We start from the raw sequence: 25,994 nt of genomic DNA, 5'->3' as shown, positions 1-25,994 counted from the left end.
TCCATCGCAACTATATCTTTTTTGAGATGTGGTGACCAGAATTGTACACAGTATTCAAGGTGCGGTCTCACCATGGAGCGATACAGAGGCATTATGACATTTTCCGTTTTATTCACCATTCCCTTCGTAATAATTCCCAACATTCTGTTTGCTTTTTTGACTGCTGCAGCACACTGAGCTGATGATTTCAATGTATTATCCACTATGATGCCTAGATCTTTTTCCTGGGTGGTAGCTCCTAATATAGAACCTAACATTGTGTAACTATAGAAAGGAAGGAATGGCTTGGAGGTTAGAGCAGTGGCTGGAGAAACAGGGAGAGCAGGGTTCAAATCCTGTTTCTCCCATGGATGTTCCTTGTGACCTTGGGTAAATCAGGTTGCTCTGAGTAGCAACTTAGATTGTGAGCCCTCTAGAGCAGGACCTATGTACTAAAGCTGAATTGTAAATCGCCTGGAGCATGGGTTTGGAAAGCTGAATAATTACATTCATTCTTGTCATAGGGAAAATAATTTTCAAAGGGATGTCTGGCCACCCAATATCTGTGTAAACTTACGTGCGTATGTTATGCATGCAAGAAAATTCACCCAGACGGAGCGGAGGCAGCTCTGGGGAGAGGTTTGCACTTACGTGCGTGCTTTTTAAAATTCAGGTGTATGCGCGTAAATTTTCCCAAAAACGTTACGTGCACCAAATGTCAGGTGGCACGTGAGGATACATTTGGTGGGATAATTTTCTGAGTGGACGTATGTGCACAAGTCCTCTTTTAAATTGGTGTAACTTGTTTTGCTTATTGGCCGTGCAATTTAGGCATGATGTTACCAAATGACCTCCTAGTTGTTTGGAATGAAAACCCTCCTGCAGGATAGGACCGATTCCCTGTAGCAGTACAATAAAAGAAGAGAATTAAAATAGAATTTGTAAACTAATAGGATAAAGGAGGAGTAACTTAGTAATTGGAGCAGCAGGCTGATCCCACTGACCTCTGGCAAGTCACTTTCACCCTCCACTGCCTCAGGTCCAAAGCCTGGTTGTAAGCCCTCTGGGGGTAGGGAAATCCGTACAGAACGGGAGTGAAGTTTTTTAAGTAACACAGCACTGGTGGCTGCGGCAGCTGGAAGTCAGCATGAGAAGAATAGGACTGAGCAAGTTAGGGAGACAAGCTGGGCTACAGGCAGGCAACAGCGGGCAAGGAGTGGCTGGAGTCTCCAGCTCCTATGCTCTAGTCGGGGGATGGGGCCCCAGGGAGAGAGTGAAGACAGTCACAGCAGCACAGCCAGGCACCAGGAGCAGCAGAGATGGGGAGGGGGAAGGGAGCCGGGGCAGTCAGTGGAAGGTGAGGCTAATTTTTGTGTCAAGGTTGGGCAGGGTCGGACTGAGATATTTTGGTGCCCAGGGCAGGCCAGCACCCCTGCCCCCAAAATACTCCAAATCTGCTGACAAAATTTGAACTGAAAACTGCACCAAGCCCAACTATATTGTGTAGTGCAACAATGGAAAAACAGAAACCATCATTCCTCACAAAACATCAAGGAATAAAATCAAAAGATGCTAACGTTTCCCAAACACAATAAAATATTGCAAAACAGCATCCAAAAATGAAAATTATAAGGATTAAAAAAATATCCCACTCTCCATACCTGGAATCTTTTGATTTCCAGTCACCCTAAGATTGTTGTAGATTGGGGGGAGCCGCACAAACTTCATTCTCTGTCACACACACACATATTCATACTTTCATATACTCCCTCACATGCTCTCACACATACCCTCCCACATACACACACACACACACACATATACACCCTCTCCCTCACACTCATGCTCACACACACACTCCCTTTCTCTCCTTTACACATATGTTCAAAACACACATTTCCTTTCTCTCCCTCACACGCATGCTCTCTCACACACTGTCTCATGTACATGCAGGCTCTCACACACATATGTGCAAGATTAATTTCTTTCTCATACATATGAATGCTCGCTCTCTCTCTCTCTCTCTTACATACTCAGTCTCTCTCTTATATATGTACACAGGCTCTGTCTCACACACACACATGTTCATTCTCTCTCATATACAAATGCTGGCTTTCACACAAGCATACAGGGTCTCTTTCTCATACCAGTGAAGAAACCAGAACACAATACCTCTCTCTTACAAGCTGTCTCATACACAAGCTCTCACTCACTCATGATCTCTCTCTCATACACAAACAAGCTCTCACTCTCTCATGCTCTCCCACACACACACATAAGCTTGCACTCTCACAAGTTCTCCAATTCACATAAGCAAGCTCTCACTCATATGCTCTCTTACACACACAAGCTCTCACATGCTCTCCTGCACACACACAAAAGCTCACATGCTCTTCTACACCCACATACAAGCTCACTCTCACATGCTCTCCCATACACATATGCAAGCTCTCAGTCTCACATGCTTTTCCATACACATGCAAGTGCTCATTCTCACAAGCTTTCCCATACACACCCGCCAGCTCTCACTCACACATGCTTTCCCTTACACACACACGCCAGCTCTCACTTACACATGCTTTCCCATGCATGCACACAAGCTCACTTTCACATGTTTTCCCATACACACACACACACACTCTCACTCACTTTCCCATACACATGCAGGTTCACTCTCATATGCTTTCCCATGCACACACACACACACACACACACAATTGCTCACTCTCTCATGCTCTCCCATACACATATGCTTGTACTATCACATTCTCCCATACCCACAGGCAAGCTCTCACTCTCACATTCTCTCCCACACACAAGCTCCCAATGCTCTCCCACACATACACACAAGCTCTCACATGCTCCCCCCTCCCCCACACACACACACATACATGCACATACACACAAGCTCTCACACATACTTCCTGGCCTCCCAATGATCTCTGATTTAATTCATTTCAGCTGCACCATGTGCAGCAGCCCTGCAGCCTCCTGCCATCTTCAACCACTAGTAGTTTGCACTCTGCTGGTGGCCCCATGGCCCTCTTCCATCTTCAGCCACCAGAGGTTTGGGCTCTGCTGACAGCTCTACGGCCTCCTGCCATCTTTGGCCGCCGGCAAGTTGGACTCCGCCGGGCAGCCCCGCAGCCTGCTCCCTCTTTTTCCATCAGATCTGGAGGGAGGCAACTAGCACCCCAGGCATTTGCCCAATTGGCCCGCCCCTGCTCACATGAATGCTGCAGTCTGCATTCAGAGCAAGACTTTGTGGATGAAAGTCCGGACAATTTTTGCTTTTTCAGCAGGGCTCTGGCTTCCGGACACAAAAGCATAAATCCTGACAATCTGGAAAAAACCTGGACAGTTGGTAACCCTAACCTTATCCCATAGAAACTGATTCTTTTGCATAATTTTGTGCACATGTCTGATTTTGTAGCATAGAAGCCAGTGTACTTCATCAATGGAAGCCCAATCGTTTAACTACTAGAAGGCCTAGACACCAAAATCCCAAATCAAGATTCCGTCGAATGTTCTATGTATCAGACAGAGATGACTATAGTACCTGTCTGGCCATGATTTATTAGAACAAAATGATGGATTTACCAATCTTCATCCACCATAGGTTAAAAATTGGAACAGAAAACATGAAAATTCTGAATGGTAAGGTCATGGCCTAGAGAAGTCATTCTATATTCCTTCCATGGAGTTTGCTTAAAAAATAACTGGACTCCGTATTTGGCTTCTAATTGTGGGGGGACTGAAAACACTGCATTAGCAGAGGGAAACAGCTTTCCTTTGATCGTCAATCTGTTTTGTTTCACTTGTGGGCCGCCTCTTCCTTCCAGCCAGAATAAAGAACTTATGCCTTGCAGAAAGTTAATGCTGAGTGCAGAATCAGTCATGCCGCAAGAGAAAATGAGCCTCTGTTTTGAACATCCAAGACAAAAAAACGGGGTAAGTGAAAAATAAATCAGACTCTTTCCTACTTCATGTGGTTCCCACAGTTCAGAGGCAGTTAATGAATTCTAACAAATCATAGTTCTGGCAAACTTCTACGGAATTACAATTGGGATCCAGGCCTGGATGAGCAAAAAAGAACACACAAACACACACACACACACAGACACACACACACACACACACACAGAGACCCTTGCAAAGATTTATAGCCATACAGTTCCCTGCATATAATGCTTTGAAATGTCTTCGATAAATTATATTCTGAAAAATAGTACACTTGGGCTTTCTTGCACTATTTAATTTTCATTTACTTTTTAAAGAGATTATGTTTTTATTTACCTCACTTTCAATTCGCTTTCCTATAAACTATGTAATAAAGTTCCTTCAACAGAGAGGCCTTACCTGCATTTCTGAGTGCCGTGGGCACTGAAAAACTGCTGAACTGTTGGAAGCCCTAGCAGAAAGAAGGCACACAAAACAGCTTCTTGCTGTAAAATAAAGCCCTGTGTTTGTATATTTGTTTAATTGTTCAATCTGTTTGATGTAATTTTCTGTTCCTTGTTCCGTGTAAACCGAAGTGGTATGCTCTAGTGCATGAACTCCAGTATATAAAAGCCTTTAAATAAATAAATTAATTAATTAATAGCCCGTGTCCACATTCACATTAATGATAGATGCAGATGCATTTCTTAAGTGACCCTATAGGTGTCAAGTTTTTAAGTGTTTACTTGCACTAAATTTTAAAAAGCATATGATAAAACAATTTGTTGCATTTGATCACAGCCTTCAACTGGGAACAGATGGTATAGAAATGGCTGTTGGATAAAGGTTCATACCTTCACTTTTTATTTATTTATATATCTATCTATTTATTTATTTACTTATTTACTTCTTGTATTCTGCAGCTTCCCAAAATGTTTTTGGGTTCAGTGCGGATCACATGTAAATACTCCTAAAATATACCTAATTCATATATAAAAACAAAACAAATAAAACAGTAAAACTGTTAAAACAATTAACAATAATATTGCAAGCAAGACATATGTGCTATTCATCCTTAAACGTCTCTGAAAAAAATAATGTTTTTAATTGCTTTTGAAAGATGCAAATGCCTGCTTCACTTCTTAACTGCACAGGAATTGAGCTCCATAAGACTGGGGCAGCCCAGGAAAAAGCTCTAGCTTGGGTTGATACCTTTTGGTATTCCCTTGCTGAAGGTAGTTCCAAAAGATTAGCACTGGCAGAGCGTAAAGCCCTTAGTGGCACATATCAGGAGAGTTTTGTTTTAAGGACACAAGGTTCATCCGAAAACAGTAAATTATGGACCACTATTAACATTCTAAATATTACTCTCCAGCTCACGGGGAGCCAAGGCAATTGGTGAAAAGGCAGGGTTTACATGGTCCCAACGAGGCAGCCCAAATATTCAGGCAGCAGCATTCTTCCAAGGTAATTCTTATTGACCACAAATAAAAACGTTGCCACTGAATGCCCCTTGAAGAAGCATTAAGGCATGACAATGTAGTTGCGTTAACGCTAACATGCAGATTTTGCCATGAACACACACTAACGCATTAAAGCATCTAAATGAGTTGCAAGAACACAAAGCACCTCATTTAAAGATGGTGCAGCTTACGTTAATGCACGCATCTGTGTTCATGTGGTCATTGAAGTGAAATGTTGATTACGCCGCCAGAGGTGTAGCCAGTGTTTGGATGCTACAAGCGCGCCTTAGCGCTGATTTTAGTGTGCATGTTTGTCGTGCTTAGGGAGGGTAATTTTCACAGCCATTTCTTTTTTTTTTTTTAATTTTTTATTTATAACTGTTTTACATTACAATTCAAGAAAATAAACTTGAATTAGAAAGCAGCCAATATAGAATCTAACATTCATTATATATTGATACATACAAATAATATCATATCACATTCTGCTTATAGTCCTCAATTAGAAGGGGGAGATACACTCAACCTGAGGTAAATTTAAAGTATATCAAAAGAAATTTTAACGGAACTGTCAGCCGGTAGCTTTAATATGATCGTACTTAGCTAGGGACATTATGCACTCACTCCGCAACTGGCACAGATGGTTCATTAATAATAGGATTTTTATCTTTCAAAAAATCTACCAACTGCTCTGGAACAAAAAATATATAGGTGTTATTTCTGTACTTAATCACACATTTACACGAATACTTCAGTAAAAACATTGCTCCCGAACTTAACACTTGAGGTCTCAGATGTAAAAATTGCCTTCTCCTTAATTGTGTGGACCTTGCCAGATCAGGAAAAGCTGATACTTTTAACCTCAAAAAGGGCTCATCCTGGGTACGAAGAATGTTATGAAGAGGTCATTCTCTATCTGTTTCTAACAGGAAAGTAGCTATCAACGTGGCAGGCCTGACCTGATCCTTCTGCGTAGATTCTAAAATGTTTGTTACGTCGAGTTCAGGTTCAGGTGTAGATGGTAATAGAATCTGAAAGTCCTTATTATTTGAATCTAGATTCTTCTTATAAGATGGAATATAATATATCCTTGACAATGGTAGAAAAGCTTGTTCCGGAATCTTCAGTATTTGGACAAAATATTTTGTTTACATATCTAATGAGGTAACCAGCGGATCTTTTGGGAAATTAATAAACCTTAAGTTTTTCCCTTTAACTTAATTTTCCAACTGCTCCATACGGCTTAATAATAGCTGGTTTTCTTTAATTAATTTTTGTTGAACATTCAGAGAATCTTTTAGTTTCCCCTCTAGAGATATTACTTTATTTATATTTCCTGTTGTCTCTTTCTCCATTTTCGTTATTCTATTATCCATCCGATTTATGTAGGCAGCTAAAGGGTTAAGCTGCTGAAAAAGATTATCATTAACATTTTGTATTGCATCCCATATTATATCAAGCGAAATTACATCAGGTTTTAACATTTCTTTCTTAGTAGGGAAAACAAAAGTTTGTACTTCTCTTCCAGTAAGTGGTGTGCCTGTGCTGTCCAAAGCATCTCCTGCCCCGCCTTGCTCGACATAAAAATGCTGCTCTTCTCTGGCTTCCCTCTCTGCAGAGGGCCTCAAGCCAGGTTCCAAACTTTCACCCCGTTGTCCCGGAGAATCTAAGAGGTTGAAATTGTATAGCTCAGCAGGGTTCACAGGAGGTCTTCGATCGATCGGGGACAGAGTTGTTTGCAGCTCTTGTGGGGAGCCAGTTCCTGCTTCCTCCCAGTCTCCCCGCAGCAAGCCCACTCTCAATCTCGTCACGTCCCGAGTCACATGGGAGTCCATCGGGCCGGTAACAGGCACCGGAGAGGAAGCGGTAAGGGCTTCACGCTCCTTAGCCCTCCGCTTCCTGGCTGAGTAAGGCATTTTCTTTTTAGGAAATTCCAGAGTCCGTTAGAGCAGCCCCTCACGTGACTCTCTGCAGATCCACCATTTCTACAGTGCTTTACCCATGGAAATGGGCTTTTTAGAGAATTTACACTCGTATTACCACTGCATGAAACTTTACTCATGCTAGGGAGAGGTGTTCCTGGGAGTGAGGCTTGTTCGTCCGCTCATACTTTTGAATTTTCTATATTTGGAAGTTTTCACTGAAAAAGTGCCTGCATGGTTTGGCAGGGGTAAATGCATGTAGGCCGATTTTCTGGAATAATTTTCAAAGTGAAAGTACAGGTCAAACTTAGCCTGATCCGAGTTGTTACAAAATTCAACCCCTTTATGTATTTATTTTATTTTATTTAAAATATTTTTATTCCGCCTATAATAAACAAGTCATTCTAGGCAGATTAAACCAAAACGTAAAACAATAACATGAAATAAACAACTAAATACAAAATTTCACATACAACCTATAGACACTTCATCAAAATACAATAAAAAAAACTACCTGTTAACACTAAACAGTATTAGACATAAAAGCTTCTTAAAATAAAAAGAGTTTTTAGCATCTTACTAAACAGTTTATAATCAGTTATGGATCAAAGCTCTTCTGGCAACCTCTTCCATAAGGAAGGTCCTGAATTGAAATTGCATGGTTTCTGGTCTCCTGAAGATGAGCTGATTTTAAACCAGGTCCCTCTAAATAGTGACTGCTCGCAGAACGTATTGGTCGAGATGGAGCATATTCCTCAAATAAAGATGATAAATATCATGTTAAATGCGCTGCAGTGATGCTCATTGAAAACACGCATTAATGCATGCTTTCACTGCACTTTGGTAAACGGGCCGGATCCCTCACCAGCACCAGTGGAAGAGCTGGCAGAGAATTCCATCCTATTGCACCACATTAGGAGATTCTACTGGGCCCATGGGCTTTAGTAATCAGGAGGAAAGAATTTCTCCACGAACACAGAAAGGGCATCCTTGTTTTATTTCCATTTGCTTGCCTTTCCCTGGAACAGCTTTAGATGACTTGGAGGTTGCCCAAGGCTGCTAACCAATAAAGTAAACCTGACAGGCTTCCAAAATGAGTATTCTTCTGCCATTCTACCAAGTCTCTTCCCTGTACTTTTTATTAACATACACGTTTCTGTCTAAAATTGGGGAGGGGGAGGGGGGCGTGGAGCAGTTTAGTATGCAATATAATGAAGTAAAGCAAAATAAAACTAAACAAACCTCTGTTTTCTCTATAAGAAAGCATAATTCATGTTAAACACTATTATAAAGAAAGTATATTGTCTTGATACGGAATGAAGCACAGATGTAGCTGCAAGTGAACATTTTAATTACTAACTTGCAGTGCATGCACAACAAGGCAAGCAGCAAAAGTCCACCCTGAAAACTGGAAAGTGTTACGGCTATGGCTGCTGTGCAACCGCCTCACCACCAGGGGTCCTTCTAGAGCTGGCTCTCCTGATGGGCCCAGTCCATCTTCCTTGTTCACTCTATGTTCTGGACTTCCCTTTATAACCCTGCCTGGCAGTTCCCTCGGTGCTTCGGCATCGAGCTCGCCTGGGTTCCCTTCTCTAGCCTTCCTTGCTTTGCTGTGCATGTGGTCCTTGGGCCTTGCTTTGCCTTGCTTTGCCTTGCGCTGTGTGTGGCCTTCGGGCCTTCTACCCTGCTTTGCCTTGCCTTGCGCTGTGTGTGGCCTTCGGGCCTTCTACCCTGCTTTGCCTTGCCTTGCGCTGTGTGTGGCCTTCGGGCCTTCTACCCTGCTTTGCCTTGTCTTGCGCTGTGTGTGGCCTTCGGGCCTTCTACCCTGCTTTGCCTTGCCTTGCACTGTGTGTGGCCTTCGGGCCTTCTACCCTGCTTTGCCTTGCCTTGCGCTGGGTGTGGCCTTCGGGCCTTCTACCCTGCTTTGCCTTGTCTTGCGCTGTGTGTGGCCTTCGGGCCTTCTACCCTGCTTTGCCTTGTCTTGCGCTGTGTGCGGCCTTCGGGCTCTCTGCCTTGCCGTGTGTGTGTGTGTGTGGCCTTCGGGCCCTCTGCCCTGCTGTGAGTGTGTGGCCTTCGGGCTCCCAGCCCTGCCAAATGTGTGAGGCCTTCGGGCCCTCTGCCTCTGCCGTGTGAGTGAGGCCTTCTGGTCCGCTGTCCTACTGTGTGCGTGTGTGGCCTTCGGGCCTTCTGCCATGCCGTATGTGTGGCCTTCGGGCCCTCTGCCTCTGCCGTGTGAGTGAGGCCTTCTGGTCCGCTGTCCTACTGTGTGCGTGTGTGGCCTTCGGGCCCTCTACCCTGCCATATGTGTGTGGCCTTCGGGCTCTCTGCCTTACTACTAGGTACCTTGACCCAGCCTGGACTCTGTTGCCTACTGCCTGCCCTGACCCAGCCTGGACTCTGACACTGTTGCCTGCCGCCTGCCCTGACCCAGCCTGGACTCTGACACTGTTGCCTGCCGTCTGCCCTGACCCAGCCTGGAATTTGACACTGCTTCCAGCCTTACTCTGCTCCACTGTCACCATCATCAGAGACTTTCCAGCCATTCCTATCTCTCTCTACCTGGAATCACTCCAGAAGGTGGTGTTCACAGCACCAGAACATAGCCCGAGCGTAACAGTAAGATATTGTTCTTTAAAACAAAAAGACGATTTGTTTTCTATGTCAGCATGTCACAGGTTTCTGATGTATTCAGTTTATGCTACTTGGTTATGCATCATTGGTTTCCCTGCCCACAGTGAGAACATCAGTCTAAATGTGTCCAGGTATTGTATATCACATGACATTACAATACTTCACTTTCCAATATGGAACAAAGGCAGCCATCTGAAAACAAGAGTTTCTAGCAATAGTGCACTGTAACTTAATATTTCACTTTGTTTACTGGAGATATGACTCTAGGAAACATATATTGCAGATATAAGAACATAAGATGTGCCATACTGGGTCAAACCAAGGTACATCAAACCAGGATCCTTTCTCCGACAATGGCAAGTTTGGATCACAAATAACCAGTAGATCCCAAAACATAGATCTACTTTTATTGCTCACTCCCAGGGTTGAACGATGTCTTTCTCAAGTCTACCTGGTTAATAATTGTTTATGGACTCTACTCCAGGAACTTGTCCAGACCTCTCTGCCTTGACCACGTCCTTGGGCATTGGATTCCACAGATTTTGTGTTGAGCAAAAAAATACTTTCTACAATTTGTTTTAAATCTGTTTAGTTTCATGAGTGTCCCCTTATTTTAGTATTATTTGAAAGGGTAGATAACCATCCCCTATTTATCTGTTACACCCTAAGCATGATTTTATAAACTTCTATTATTTCCCCCTTCAATTGTCTCTTTTCCAAGCTGAAGATGCCTAATCTGTTTAGGCTTTCTCCATAAGGGAGCCGTTCCATTCTCTTTTATCATTTTTGCTGCCTTTTTCTGTATTTTCTGTGTTATTTGTATGTTGTAGCCCCTGATGTAGCCCCACTTTTGCGCGAGCAACGCTTTTAAAATCTATCTTTAAGTGTTTTATTTTAATGATGGGGCAGGAGAGGAGCATGAAGGAATTTAATCACTGCAGGGAAAAGTTCTTTGCTGCTCAGAATGGAACAGTCCAGGAGCCATTCCACTCCATGCACGGACAACTGTACAAGGAGAAAAGGTAAAAAATGTGACAATTAATCAGAATGGTTTTGCTAATTGAATGACCCCTGGACATACCTGGGAACCTTTTGAGTTGTGGTCACCCTGAGATTGCTATTGATTAGCAGAGGGTGGGAAGAGGGGGAAAGGAATGGAATAATCTGTATCATCTTTCTCTCTTCTACTCCCCACCCCGCAACTAATCTGCACGTTCTCTTTCTCCCACCCATCATCACTTGTTCCCCTTCCAGAGATGACCCCAGCATACTTCATCTTCTTCTTTGCTCCCCCCCTCCCCCTATAAGTCTCAGCTCCATGACTTATGCATCCTCACTCTCCTCTTAGCTGAGTGAGCCCCAAGTTCTGGAATCACAGCTGCAGACTGAGTTTTGTGTGTATTCTAGTCCCTCTCCAGTTTCTCCCCACATGCTGCTTGCAGCATTTGCTCCAGACTCACCTCACTTTTCCTGGTCTCTACAGGCTTACTGAGGAAGAGGAGTGGCTGAGCTGTATACAGGGGCCCTCTGCTAATCAATAGCATTCTCAGGGTGACCAGAACTCAAAAGGATCCCAGGTATGTCCAGGGGTCATACAATTAGCAAAAGCTGAGCTGTATACAGAGGCCCTGAGATTTCTAGTGCAAATTCCCTGAGTCTCAGGGTGAAATCCTGAGAGTTCCAGGGTATGCCCCTAAGACTATGCTGCAATTTTAGAGTTTTCAGTCCTAAACTAAATGTAACGCTTATACAGGTCTGGTCCCATTGCTCAGACCATGCCACAGTTCAGATCCCTTGTCTGTTAGGGCCCAGCAGGTGTGGGTACAGCATGGAGATGTTATGCTCAACTCTGGCTGCAGGAGAGAAAGCAGCTGTCACTAATTATGGCTGATCAATGAGTGATGCTGAGGGAGTATCTTGCTAGCGGTGTGCCTCCAACCAGGGTTCCTAGAATTGCTCAGACATATAGGATAGTCATTGATGAAAGATTAAAATAAATAAATAAATAAATAAGACATAACAAAGAGTTACAATTATGTTTAAAAAGTCAATTTTTAATACACCAGAGGGGTCCATATTCAGCCAATATCCAGCTGAATAAGTTAGCTGGATAAATATGTATGACTAACTTGGCTGGAATATTCAGTGACGTGGCCTCACTGCTGAATATATCCGGCTATCTAATAATTAGCTGGCTAGGTTTATCAAGCTAACTTTATATACGCTGTTGAAACTCTACCCTCTAACGCCTCCGTTCTGCCCCTCGCTTGTCTGGCTCACCTCTTTAGCTGGATAAATAGTTACCTGGCTATGTGGCAACCACTGAATGCAGCCGAATATTGAAACAGTGCCACTTAGCCGAATAAGTCTGAATTTATCCGGCTAAGTGGCGCTGCTGAATATTGACCTCCAGGATGTCATTTGTCATATTAATGTTAACTTGTAGTTTCTTTATCATAACTTAAAGAGAATTTCCATGAATTCAGATACTCTGTTACCATTTCTAGATAAGTGTAAAGTCAGTTAGCCAAACTATTTTAGCTATTTAATTTTCAAGCACAAGTGCTGAAGTTCTTAGAAAAAAAATGATGCTTCTATTATGTTTAATGTTAAATGTACAAACCCTACTCAACTGAATACAACCAGAAGATGGCAGCAGTTCCTTAACATCTTAGACAACACAAGCCAAGATCCCCTCCTGCCAAAATGGAGATCAGTACAATGCAGCATAAGATGATTAGCACAATTCAGTCCCATAGGAGAAAAATTATACTTTCCTTGTGTTTTAATGTTTACGAGATCCCTTTCTTGTACATTTTTTTTAAAAAAAAACAGAGCCCAACATCACAAGAATATGAAATGCAGCCTCTGGAAACCAATTGCCCTTTTCCACAGGCGCTAACCAGATAGGCGTGGATGGCACTGTGCCTCATGGCAGCAGCATGCAATATGAAGGAGAGAACGAGAGCTACCAGCCTGGTAATGTCTTGGTGGCTTAAGCTTTGGCATGGAGGTGGGTGTAGCATCACAGCAGTGGCATCACGAAAGGGCGCACAGAGGAGGGCTGACCATTTAGGTAAAAGCTTCTCGTGGAAAGGCCGTGGCACAGTTTGGCAGTTGTGTGATCTTTTTCAAGCCACCTGATGCTCCAGTGAGTTTATGCTGAGCTCCAGAGCAGTGTTTCCTAACCATTGTGCCATCCGACCCAATTAGGTGTATCACAGCAAAGTCACAACTGCCTGATAGAGATGTGCATTTGTTTTAAAAGTGAATGGAAATCCAAACTGAAACAAGCATTTTTGTTTTGCTTTGTTTTACTCTAAAATAAATGCATAAATCTCCCTGAAAATCCCCAAAAGGTTTGGGTTCATTTGTTTCAGAAAATGGTGTGCTCTATTTTTTGAAATGAATTAAAACCTAAAAAAAAAAAAAAAAAAAGCCCACAAAACAAAAAAATTCAAAAAAAAATGATCCAAAAATGGAAACAAATCCAGAAATGGAAAAATGTCCCTGTACATCCCTACTACCTGATGCTAAAATCCATACTTGTTACGATTCAGCCTATGGCAGGAGCTACATTCCTGGTCTCTTGTCTTCGTGATGTCTTCAGTATCCTGATGTCTCCGTTCCAGTCTTGATGTCTGCAATATTCTGAGGTTCTGTCTTCCCGTCCCTCGTGGTCTGCGACCAGTCCGGCTGGGCTAGTAGGGCACTTAGTGGCCCAGTGGTCCGCAACCACCCCGGCTGGGGTGCGTAGGGTGCTGGTGGGATTCCTCCATCTCCGGAGCCGAGGGTACCCATGTTCCTGTCTGTCCCTCCTGGGTCTGGAGTCTTCTGGATGTCCTCTTCATCTGTCCCAGCTGCTTCTCATCGAGTATCTGGGGAGTCTGTTCCAGATGTCCTGGATCCTTGCCTTGGAGACTCATCTTCCTCTTTTGATGCTCTGGACTCCAGCTACGCCTAGCCCCCAACTGGCAGTGCTCCGGTGGATAGCCTGAGGGTCAATCTGGCCACCGCAGCCTCCTCCCCGGCTGTGGGCGTTAGTGTTCTATCTGGAGTCTCCTTCATCTCGGATCAAAGATTTCCCTTGTCCATCTGAGTTCCGTCTCGGATCATCACTCTCATCTGATCTTCTTTATGTTCAGGGTTCCGGAGCTCCTCTCCTGTGGTCTGTCTTCAAGTCCAACTTTGGGATACCTTCATGATGCATCTTCCACGCCGGGTCGGAGGGGTCATCCTCCTGCTGTTGACCTTCTTGATACGCCGATCATGCCGGGTTCCCGAGGCTCATGTTCAGGATGGGGCCACCTGGAGTTTTAGCCGGTTACCTTCATTGTCTGTCCTGATGTTCTTCTCTACCTATTGCCATCTTGAACTCTAATGTAATTGAGTTGATGCCAGCCTTGCTGCTTCACCTCCAACATGGTCCGCGACCATCCTGGCTGGGGTGTGTAGGGCGCGTGGCGTCGCAGCACTCCTTTCAAGTTTACCTCAATGCTTGCCTTGAGTCTTTGTCTGAATCCTTGTCCTGTGTCTTGTCCTGCCTTGTCCTCTGTCCGACCTGCTGCTTCCCACCGCTCCCTAGCAGCAGTCCGAAAGGGCTTGGAATGGTCAGAGGACCATTCAGAGACCACCATTGCATTGGTGGTCTCAAGGAAGCTCGCAGGTTCGGTCAGGGCTCAGGGTAAGGACGTTTCACCGCAACTGCACACATTTCGTCTCACACTGCAGAGCGCCCCCTGGCGCTCTCATCCATCGCAGCACAACAATACTGGCACCTAGGTTCTATCTTGAGTACTCCATAGCAACAAGAGACACCAGCAGACTGAGAATTAAGGAAAATACAGCTCAAATCCTGTATCAGGTACAAACTTAGGGCCTTATTTACTAAGCTTTATTCCCACAGCCATAGAAAGCTTGAGTAAAGTGAAGCCCTTAGATTATAAACCCTCTGGGGACAGGGAAATACCTACATTACTGAAATGTACTATCAATGATAAGGCATGAGCTTAACCTGCAGGGGTTCCGTTCAGAGAGCACGTGTAATCAAGCATGCCACCCCTTCCCTAACTACCGCGTGAGCCCCACAATACAAGAATGGGCAGTACACAGGGCATTTTCTGCCCACAGAAACTCCTCCTCCCTCTCATTCCCCCCTCTTTTCAGTCTCTATCACCCTCATGCTGAGTGCTATGGGGAAAGTTTGCACTGAGCGCTGGATGTGACGCATTGGGTTTTGGGAGCAGCAACAGGGAAGGCACCTTGGCGGTCACATGCAGCAACCAAAATACGAACTGCTCCAGCTTCCCACACCACAGCTACTTTGTCCTTCTCCTACCCTAATATATGAATGCAGCTGGACCATTGTATTTATGTGTGTCTCTGCCCCACTTCTTGCTTTGTTTTAAAATTTGGAAGAGAGGCTGGTGGGGCTTTCAGTGCTTCCCTAAGCTCATCTTTTGACCTTGTGAGTCTTCTCCATGCCTTCATTGCTTGCTCCATGGAGGTTGGTGTGCCATGCAAGATTTTTGTTAATCTAGATAAGCCTTGAGCTTGAAAAGGTTGGGAAACACTGCTCTAGTGACCAATCTCTACCATATCCACCCACTACCACAAGATGGCAGCATAATATCTGCACAAGATTTTCTAATGTTTGTATCCACATACTCATGTACATCTAAAAACATACATTTTTGTGTTTGATAGCATTAATTGTTGTGTAATGTTTTTATTAAACAATTTATTTATAATAATACATAAAAAATAAAGGCTATCTGTTTTTGTTGCGCCGGGAAGTTGACCCTTGGCTTGGTGAAGGATTGGTAGGCTCCCTGATCGGACCTGAACACAGCCACCTCCTGGTGGCTGTGTTCAGCCACCAGGAGGCTGAACACAGGAGGAGACAGATGCTAGCTGGAGCTTCACCAATAACAACCGGGGTTCCCTCAGGTTGAGCCCTTGGTTACCCGAGTCGCCTGGTCTTAGGTGGGCCTCGCAGGATCTCCGAGAGATAAAGTTCAGGGGAGTGCAAACAAGGATGTGCAGTCAATGTTCAGGTCAGGAAGTCCAGGAGCCTGAGAAGGCCAGAACAGAGTCTCTGAATGAAGAGCAAGGATCAAGCCAAAGTCAAGGATAGCGTGGTCAGCCAAAGTAGGGGTCAATACCAGTGGTCAGTCCGTGGATGGTCAGACAGGCAAAGGTCAGGTTCCAGGAGGCAATCAGACATGGTCAGTGTTCAGGCAGAGGTCAGTTCCAGGTAGCCAGCAGACATGGTCAGTGGACATGCAGAGGTCATTTCCAGGCAGCATGTAGATGTGGTCAGTGGACAGGCAGAGGTAGGTACCGGGCAGCATTCAGACGTGGTCGAGGAAACAGGCAAAAATCAAATCCAGTTGGCAATCAAATGTAGTCAAAGTAACAGGCACAGATCAATACCGAGAAGACAGTCCGAATGGTACTACCTGGGGAGGCAAAGGAACAGGAAGATGCTGGAACAAGAGGACGCTGGAACAGGAGACTGGAACAAGACACTGGAACAAGACACTGGAACAGAAGACTGTAACAAAGCACAGGAACAGGAAGGCAAACTAGCCATCACAACGTGATCGACCCAATTGGCAAGGAAGTGGGGTCAGACCACTTCCTTTTAAGCAGCGATTAATCAGGGCATGCCGCGGAGCTGGGTTCCGCCCCTGGCCCTTTAAGAGGCCGGGTGGTCCACGCGTGCGAGCGCCTAGGGGCGGGGCCAACACCACGGAGGACGCCGAGCCCCACCATGAGGCCTGGTCTGGAGTGGAAGCACAGGGGGACCAGAGATGCCGCGAGCTGGAAGCGGCCGTGGAGGGGACGTGCCCGGAGCTGGTAGAAGGCGTAGTGAGGTGAGCAGGCCTGGCTGCGGAGCGTACTTGTCCAGGAAGCACAACAGTTTATCTGTTTATAGGTAAGATTTTGTCTTTTATATCAGTGCTTCCTTTTTAGGCAGGGAAAGGACAAGGCCATATCATCTACAAGGAAGGTCCCAGAAAACAATGCAGTAGATGGTCTAGTAAGCCAGGAAGAAAGATGAACAAAATTAGATCAATCTTCTTAGTTGCAAGGGTATTTTTATTGAAGAAAGAAAAATAGCTCAACTCAAAACAGAGTGCCTGAATTGCCCAGCTCTGGCATTTGAAGTATGTTTAATGTACTAGTGATCTGCTGTATAACTTTGAGTCTAACAGTTTTCCTTAATTAGCACATTATTTGGTATGGAACTTACAGGACTGTGTACTGTATTTGAATAATGTTTCCTTACTGTGAATATTTATCTTTCATAGCTCCTGATGCAGCCCTAATTTTGGACGAAACTCAAAAAGAGTCGAGCAATTCGGCTACTCTTATGTTTTGAATTGAGCTATTGTTCTTTCTTCAGTAAAAATACCCCTGCAACTAAGAAGACTGTCTGATTTTCTTCAGCCTGCTTCAATATCATCCACAAAAACACCATTAGCTTTGAGGGAATGTTCAGAAGCTCTGAGTTGAGGATTTATAAAGTATAAACCTTTTTCTCACATACAAAATTACCAGCATCTGCTTCTCATACAAACAATTAAGGCTCCTTCTCAAGATCATTTATGAAAAGCCCACTGACTATATTTATCAGAGAAGACTATGCATCTTTATGTTTGGTGAAGGTAATATTCATGAAATGTGTGGAGATCATGGAAAGGTAAGTCATCCCTTTTTCGGTAAAATAGGCACATCATGGACACTAGAAGTGATCCTTTGTCACAGGGGCGGATTGTGGGAAATTAGTGGCCCGGGGGATTTTTCTCCATACTGGCCCATGGGTAACCAATTACATATACAATATAATTTACATATATAATTTACATATATATGTACACACCCTATATTTTGGTATGGTCCTCCCATATCAACACAGTACTATTTGCCAACACTCAAAGAATAACAACCCCACCTATGAAAAAGAATATCACAAATATTACACCTATCAGGAAAAGAGAACAGGCCAAGCTACTACAGATCCCTACAGAGAAACCACATGCTGAAAGAATGCTTCATCTCAGTCTTTGCATGCAGAACACAAACCCTCACCAAATACAGAATACAAAATGAAGGAGCACAAATGACAAAAACTGAAATGGAAACTCCAAGAAGTCAGACTCCATGTATTAACAATAGAAAAATAGAGCCACCATTCCTCATAAAACAAATAAAATCAAGAAACATAAAGCATCAGTTATAATAGTAAAACCATAATAAAAGAATATTTTAAAACTACTGATAAATAGAATTTCTATTAATTAAAATCATATACATTTTCTTTAATGTCCCAAACACTAATAAAATATTTCAAAACAGCACTTTATTTCAAAACAGCTCTTTATTTCCAGTCACCCTGATATTGTTGAGGATTAGGAGGTTATCCTCTCTCTCTCACACATACTCACATGTCCATTCTCTCTCACACATACACTGTCACATACATACACATTCATGCTCTTATACCCACCATAACCTCTCGCTGACACTGACACACTCTCAGGCTCTAAGACACTCTCCCTCCACACCCCCCCCCCCCCCCCACACACACACACACACACAAACTCTTACTTGGATTTTCTCATACACACTCATGCTCTCACACTCATACACATTGACCCCCAGGCAGGCTCCCATTCATTTTCACACCACTCCCTCCCCATCCCCCAGGCATGCACACATTCATTCTCACACACACAGACCCCCAGGCAGGCACCTATGCATTCACACACATACACCCCCAGGCAGAGTCCCATTCATACACATTCACACACTAAAGGCAGACCCCCTTTCTTTCTTTGCCAACAACCTTGGAACCTCTCTCATTCCTCTGCTGCCACTGTACTGCTGCCACATGGCTATTGGGGAGGTGCCGATTCCTGCTACTGACACTGAAGCCCATTCTGCTGCCTTCTCTGTGCAGGCCCCGTGGGTTTTCATTCTCCATGCTGATCTCGTACATTGTGAGATCCGCATAGAGAAAGTGCTATTCTTGCACATTCCCAAAGATGACATGTGCCAATCACTAAAAAGTAATTTTTTTTTTTTACCTTTGCTGGCTGATCTTAGTTTTCTAATCGGTTGGTCACAGGCTTTTTTTTTCCACCTTCCCTTTCTTATTTTTTTGCCAATTCCTTTTATATTGTCTTTTTTTCTATTTCTTTTCTCTCCATCTTCTTCCCTCAAACACACACTCAGGTTCTCATTCTCACATGCTTTCTCTCTCTTCTCACACACACACACACACACACACACACACACAGCCTCTCACTGTCACATGCTGTGTCTCATACAATCATTCATACACCCAGGCTCTCACTGTCACATGCTCTCTCTCATACAATCATTCATATACACACACACAGGCTCTCACTCTCACATGCTGTCTCTCTCACACACACAGAGGCTCTCACATGCTGTCTCTGCATTCAGATCCTCACTCCCACACACAATTTCTCATCTTATACACACACACACACACACACTCTCTACAGACCCTCAGCCTCTCTCTCACCTCTGTGCCTCCTCTTCACAGGTCGCCGCAGGATGGGCTCTGCAGCGGCCCTGATCTTCTCGGGCCTCTTCCTCTTCTCGGGCCGCTCCTCCTCTTCTGCACGCGCTGATGCCCCTCCTTCTTCCTGCCCACGCGGCTCCGGCAACGTTTACTTCCGGGGCCGCACAGGCAGGAAGGAGAAGGAGCATTGACGCGTTTAAACGCAATCTTTTTCTTCGGGCCGTGGTGACGTGAGCCTCACCACGGCCCTGCCGATCTGCCTGTTATATATGTGTCGCTGCTCAGCAGCCACATGAGCCTCCTTGAGCCCGGGGGCATTGGCTCCTCTCGGGATAGCACTGCTCGCAGCGGCCCCTAATACTTTGGTTGGAAACTTTATAATACAAAAAAAAAAAAAAATCACGTGACAGGAGTGACCGGCCCACCGGGGGAAGCCGGATCCCCCGATTTATCAATCCGCCCCTGCTTTGTCAACACACTCCATGCGTGTTCCAGAGGGACCAGACTTTGCCCCCTCACTTTTTTGTCCCCATCCCTAGCAGCAGGATCAAGTCCCAACTGTGTCAGTCTCTTGAAGGAGCAAACGTTAGTATTTCTAGAGGGATTGACATCACTGCCAGTCAATGATTCCTTGCACCTTTAAGGATGCTAACTTGAAAGGGAAAACAAAACACCACTGCCTTTAGGCTAGATATGTAAAAAAATCTTTATTACTTTTATCAGGTAATTATTTATTCCCCCCTTCTCACAGTCCCTTCAAAGTAAAGGAATGCCTGAGCTGGGTGGAAGCCTATTTACATAATTTCTGTTCCGTAGCAGGAGAGATTAACGCTTGTGTAAAATAATTGCCTTAACCACAGAGGAAGAGTAAGAAAGAGCAGTGACAGGCCAGGGACACAGTGAAAAGACAGCAGATAGAGCGCTGCCAGAAATTAAATGGGTTTTGAATCAATGCTATGGAAGCCATTATAAGACGGGGTAAGAGATGAGAGCCAGGTTGGGGGGAGGGGGGAGGCTAGCTTCAGTGCCCATCCATTTAAACTTTCAATCCCTCTCCAAACATTCAGTTCTGGCTACACCCCTGAGAGGAACCATCTTTTAATGATGTCAGGATAATTGAAGTTTTCATGCTCCTTCATCCCTTGACCTACATGTTAAGATACCAATTAGTTTTCCAATTATTGGCAAAAGTGATGCTGACGGTGATGAAGACAGGATTCTCTCCCCATTCTTTTTTTTTTTTTTTTGCTTTCACTGACAATCAAACTGAGATCCCAAGCTCTTTTTTGAAGATGTCACAAACAATCCTAAAGAGATGATGGCTTTTGTTCACTACTGAACCTAAACCCGTTAGCTGGAGCTAGAGAATAGAGAGAGAGATCCTCATTCTAGCTTAATGTTCTGGAAGTCTGAAGTTGATGCTTTGAGACTAGGACCTTCGTATGTGTGATCTCACAGCTGTTTAACTTCAGTGATGGTACCAGAGAATGAAACATCAGATCAAGACGAATTTGATTTGACGTTTTACTGCTTTGAAACAACTTAATGTCACACAAAGTTAGCTCCTGCAAGTCAAATGCACAGGGCATCCTTCAAAAAGGGCTTTTTCTCATTCTGTGCCAATGGAAAATCTCTTTATTAAATAAGGCCTACAGTTTCCCTAATGATCAATCTCCCAGCTGCTTCAAGAAATAATCCCTTAGCAGAAAACCAAAAAAAGGAAAATGTGTTTTTGGGTACTAGCGCAAGTCCAGCAACCTATGTAGAGTTAATCTGTTCGTAGGAATGTGCTGTTTTAAAGTGACAGAAGATCATCAACAATATTTGTCATTTCATTTTCTATCATTTCTCATCTGGAATGACATAAAAATTAACAGAAACAATTTTTATTTCGCATTAGTGCACGCTAAAGCATTTTAGCTGCACAATTTACAAACATAGGAATGTTGTAAAAAACTAGTTCATGCTAAAATTGAAACAAAGCAAATGAAATAGACAAAATGATGTAAATGTAAAAAAAAATGAAACAAAATGTTTTTCCATGCACATCCCTGTAGATAATATGCAACATAAGTCTGGCACTGAGGATTTATACTGAAAACGTCACTCATTTATTAAAGTTTCAGCAGAGTAAAGGAGAATAGTGAATGTAAGGTTACTTCTGGCATTTTTTATTAAGTTATGTAACATGAATTAATATGCAACACTTATATTACTCCACAGTATGGATTTTATTCTGCTGGTCACTGTACCAGAACACATTCACATACAAACAGTTGTTTAAGATTCGTCCAGCTTAATCTTTCTCTTACTTGTGAAAGTGCTATAATCTTGTACTGTACTGCAGAGCCCTGGCAATGACAGGAGAAAGCTGGGTTCTCTGCAGGTTGTAGCACCTTCTCTTGGACCAGTGTAATTAATTATCCAGAGCTGCTGTGATACATGAGCTTTCCAGAAGACCACTTAGGAACCCACCTTCAAGAATCCTGTCTGGTCTGCAGAGCTCATGTCCTGTCATTGTTATGCTGGCCCAATGAAAGCTATCACGGCACCACTTTATTATTAAGCCTATGAAGAGTTTTGTAACATCATAGCAACACAGTGCTGAGTTTTCACAGGGTATAAGTGCCTAATTTTGGAAGTTAGGTGCCTAAATCGTCCTCTTTGAAAACTGACCAGGACAGACTTCCAAAATGTAGGTGTCTAGAAAATGGGTGACTATGGAGGCCGAGTTAAAGGGGGGAGTTAGACACTTAGCACTGATTTTCAGCATGCGGCACATAATGATATATAGATATACATATATATATCATATAATTAAGTTATAACTTCAGCACCTAAATCTAGCCAAATAAACCGCAGGTCTAAATGCAGGTTCCTAGGTTTTAGGAATCTAAATATACGTAAAATTTACAGCTGAAAAATTAGGCCCCAAAGTTTGGTTGACAATCTTCTTAAATGTAGGTGCCTAAGAGAGTATTTTTTTAAAATTGACTTTCTAGTAGATGACAGCAGATAACGAACGACCTAATTGGCCCATCCAGTCTACTCCGTTGAGATTCTTTTACATTGGGTAGATGTACATATAAATTCCCATATGAAACCCAATATCAGTTGCATCCTTATCTTGACTTTAACCTAACTTCTCAGCGCGTTTCCCACCACTGCCCTCAATATCCATCACAAGCATTCCTAAAATCCACTAAAATTGCTGCCTATATCACCTCTGCTGGTAAGCCATTTCGGTCCTTATCTTCACTTTGATTCTTACAAGACCAACAGTTCAACACAAAGGCTTCTTCCTAGTGCCTCTATGCAGGTTACTCCAACCTTCCTGGAAGCCTTATGCTGTTGGACCACTGCTGTATACAGTTGTGATCACTGCTCCATGCAGGTTACTTCAATGCCTTTTTGGAAGCCCCAAACATATCATTTAGGGAGATGGCCTTCGTCTGAAACAAATTTTTTTGATTCATTTTGTTTTGTAAATGAACAAAGGAAAACCCAAACTTTTATTTTCATTTCATTTTCAGTAAAAGCTCCAGCCTTGGCCTTTGCCCACTTGCCCAAGCAGCACCAACATCCCCACACTTAAAACTGATGCCTCCCCTCCATTTTATTCCATCCATGGGGGACCATGAATCCAAATGAGGCAGGAAATGTCCCCGGTTACTCCTGCTCTGTCTGATCTATATTTAAAATTGGCTTGATGAGACCTCTGTGACCCCTGTCAGGTTTTACTCTGTGGTACTGAGAACTTTCCTGCAATGGAAGGTCTAAAGGGATGACCAGGAGACAGTGAGTGACAGGAGGAAGAGGAAGAGTCAGAAAGGTAGTATATAAATTGGCTTTATGAGTCACAGGAAGGAGTTAGGGAAATTTCTGAAGTGTCGGAAGCTGATGCTCATCTGTTTGGAGATATTCTGATCCGCTGGGGAGGGTGAGAGAAGTGGAACCCCTATTCCAGGAGGACACCATCCATTCCAGGGAAGTCTGAAGCCAGTAGTGTGTGGTAGAGGAGAAGATGTTTCCCCTTTCGTCAGTGGGCCTAAAGAGAAAGGCCTTAGTGGGGAACTAAGAGGGAAAAAAAAACCTTCAATGCAACTGTCCTCAAGTGACATGAGGAATTAACTATTCATATTCCTGTTTGGAACCTCAGTTTTGGTTAGAGGTCCCTTGTAATCCTGCTCCCAGCAGCATGAATCTGAACCTGGTTTCCCAGGCGCTGCACTGAGTTGGGTCCTCTGAAGGTGGTCTCCTTGCCAAAGTGGGGAGCGGGTGTTGCAATTGTTTGACGGGGGGACTAACCCAAACCTGGCTTTGGATAGCAAAGGAACTATGGTGTTTAGTTAGAATGTGAAAAGAGTCAGGTATTGTTTTCCTTTTGGACTGCATCTGTGGTTTTAGCCCTTATCCCTCCATTGCCTGGGCTGCAGCTGTGTCCACATTCGATTACAAATAAGTGTTCAGAGCAGATGGAACTGCTTCCCGGTGTTTCTGTCTACCTACCCAGAAAGAGCCAAAGACCCTTTCAGAAAAATCGCAGAGCCTTAGTCAGAATGTGATAGGCAGTGAAAGCCAAGGTGACAGTATAACTTATCAATTTTAAGGTCATTTATTAGTTATTTATTTATAAACTTTTCTATACCGATATTTGTAGCGACATCATATTGAAGTATCACCTTGAAGTGTCTTTTCCAGTTACTATTGTCCTAAATCTTTGCTTAACAAGGAATTAGCAAAGTTATTAGATAAAACTAGCAGTTCTTGAACCATAAATTTATCAGTTCACTACCTTATAAAGTTATATTTTTCTCTCTTATTACATTTCAGATTTACTTTTAAGAGGACAATTTTCAAAAGTCATTTACCGTGCAAGTGTCTATTTACCCAGGTAAAGGTTTTTTAATTAAATTGCCCCTCCCCCCAATGTGGGTAAAAGTATTCACATCGTGCCACAGTGCGCATACCTTAACCCTCATTTTTGGGGAGGCATTCTTGGCAGCTGGGGGAGGCCACCAGTTTCAAAACCACGTGCATTATTTTAGCCGGAGGTGCGGATCTCTGAGAATACCTTTTTCTTTAGGCAATTTTCAAAGGAAGTGTACTTTGCATGTGCGTGCTTTCTCTTTGAAAACATGTGCAATGTTTGGCCATTTTGTGTGCACTTTTTCGTGTACTGCAAAGAAGGGTTCTGGGGGAGGAGTTGGGGCAGGGATAGAACTTAAGGGCATTCTCTTTATTTTCCAAAGTATGTGTGCAAATAAATATGTATACAAAGCTACATCGGCAGTTCCTGAGCTGACTGTAACTTTGTGCACACCTGCTAATTTTCAAAGCAGACTTATGAACATAAATCCACAATTGAAAATCTTGGATAAAGTTTGCAGATAAAAAATACCCACAGATGTTAGCCTAAGCAGGCTACAATGTTTACAATGTTACCAAGGTTTAAAGGCTTGACTAAAGAAAAATATATGGATACTACTATTACGGTAAATCTACTTTCCTAGGGAATCTGAAATGGTCAGGTTAGTCCTTTTGTAGTGTTCTGACTGAAAACTAAGAGTCCAATATTGAAAACTTCCAGGCTAAGCAGCGCTGGCGAATATCCAGCTATGGTCAGCGAGAACTACTTAGCCAGATAAGTGACTTAGCTGGATTAGTTTTTAGCCTGTTCAGACAGGGACGGAGAATGGGTGGATTAGGAAGAAGTTGTGTTGGCTGTATAAATTAACCAGCTAACTTGATATTCAGAGTTAGCCAACTGATTTATCTGGCCAACTCTGGTTTGAAAAAGGTTGTCTTAAAGTTAGTCAATTATGCATAACCAGCTGAATATATTCAGTAGAGATGTGAATCGTGTGCCCGATCGTTTTAACGATCAGGTTCGGATGGAGGGAGAAAAAAATCGGATCAGAGATGTGAATTGGAATCGGTTCCGATTCCAATTCACATCGTTAATTTTTTAGTGAGGCCTGAGCAGATTAAAAAAAAACCCACCCCGACCCTTTACAAATTACCCCTTTGCTTCTCCCACCCTCCCGACCCCCCCAAAAACCTTTTACATGTACCTGGTGGTCTAGGGGGGGGGGGGTCCGGGAGCCATCCCTTCAATCATACCCTCGGTGCCGGTGCTGGACTGGTTTCAAAATGGCGCCGATCGCCTTTACCCTCACTATGTCACAGGGAGCGACGGTCGCTCCCTGTGACAAAGTAAGGGCAAAGGCGATCGGCGCCATACTGGCAGTCGATCGCCTTCGCCCTCACTTTGTCACAGGGAGCGACGGTCGCTCCCTGTGACATAGTAAGGGCAAAGGCGATCGGTGCCATACTGGCAGTCGATCGCCTTTGCCCTCACTATGTCACAGGGAGCGACCGTCGCTCCCTGTGACATAGTAAGGGCAAAGGCGATCGGCGCCATACTGGCAGTCGATCGCCTTTGCCCTCACTTTGTCACAGGGAGCAACGGTCGCTCCCTGTGACATAGTGAGGGCAAAG

Source organism: Rhinatrema bivittatum, chromosome 9 (assembly GCF_901001135.1).
Source record: "Rhinatrema bivittatum chromosome 9, aRhiBiv1.1, whole genome shotgun sequence".
NCBI classification, from domain to species: domain Eukaryota; kingdom Metazoa; phylum Chordata; class Amphibia; order Gymnophiona; family Rhinatrematidae; genus Rhinatrema; species Rhinatrema bivittatum.
The sequence above is the reverse complement of the archived record's forward strand: the minus strand, read 5'-3'. Positions refer to the sequence as shown.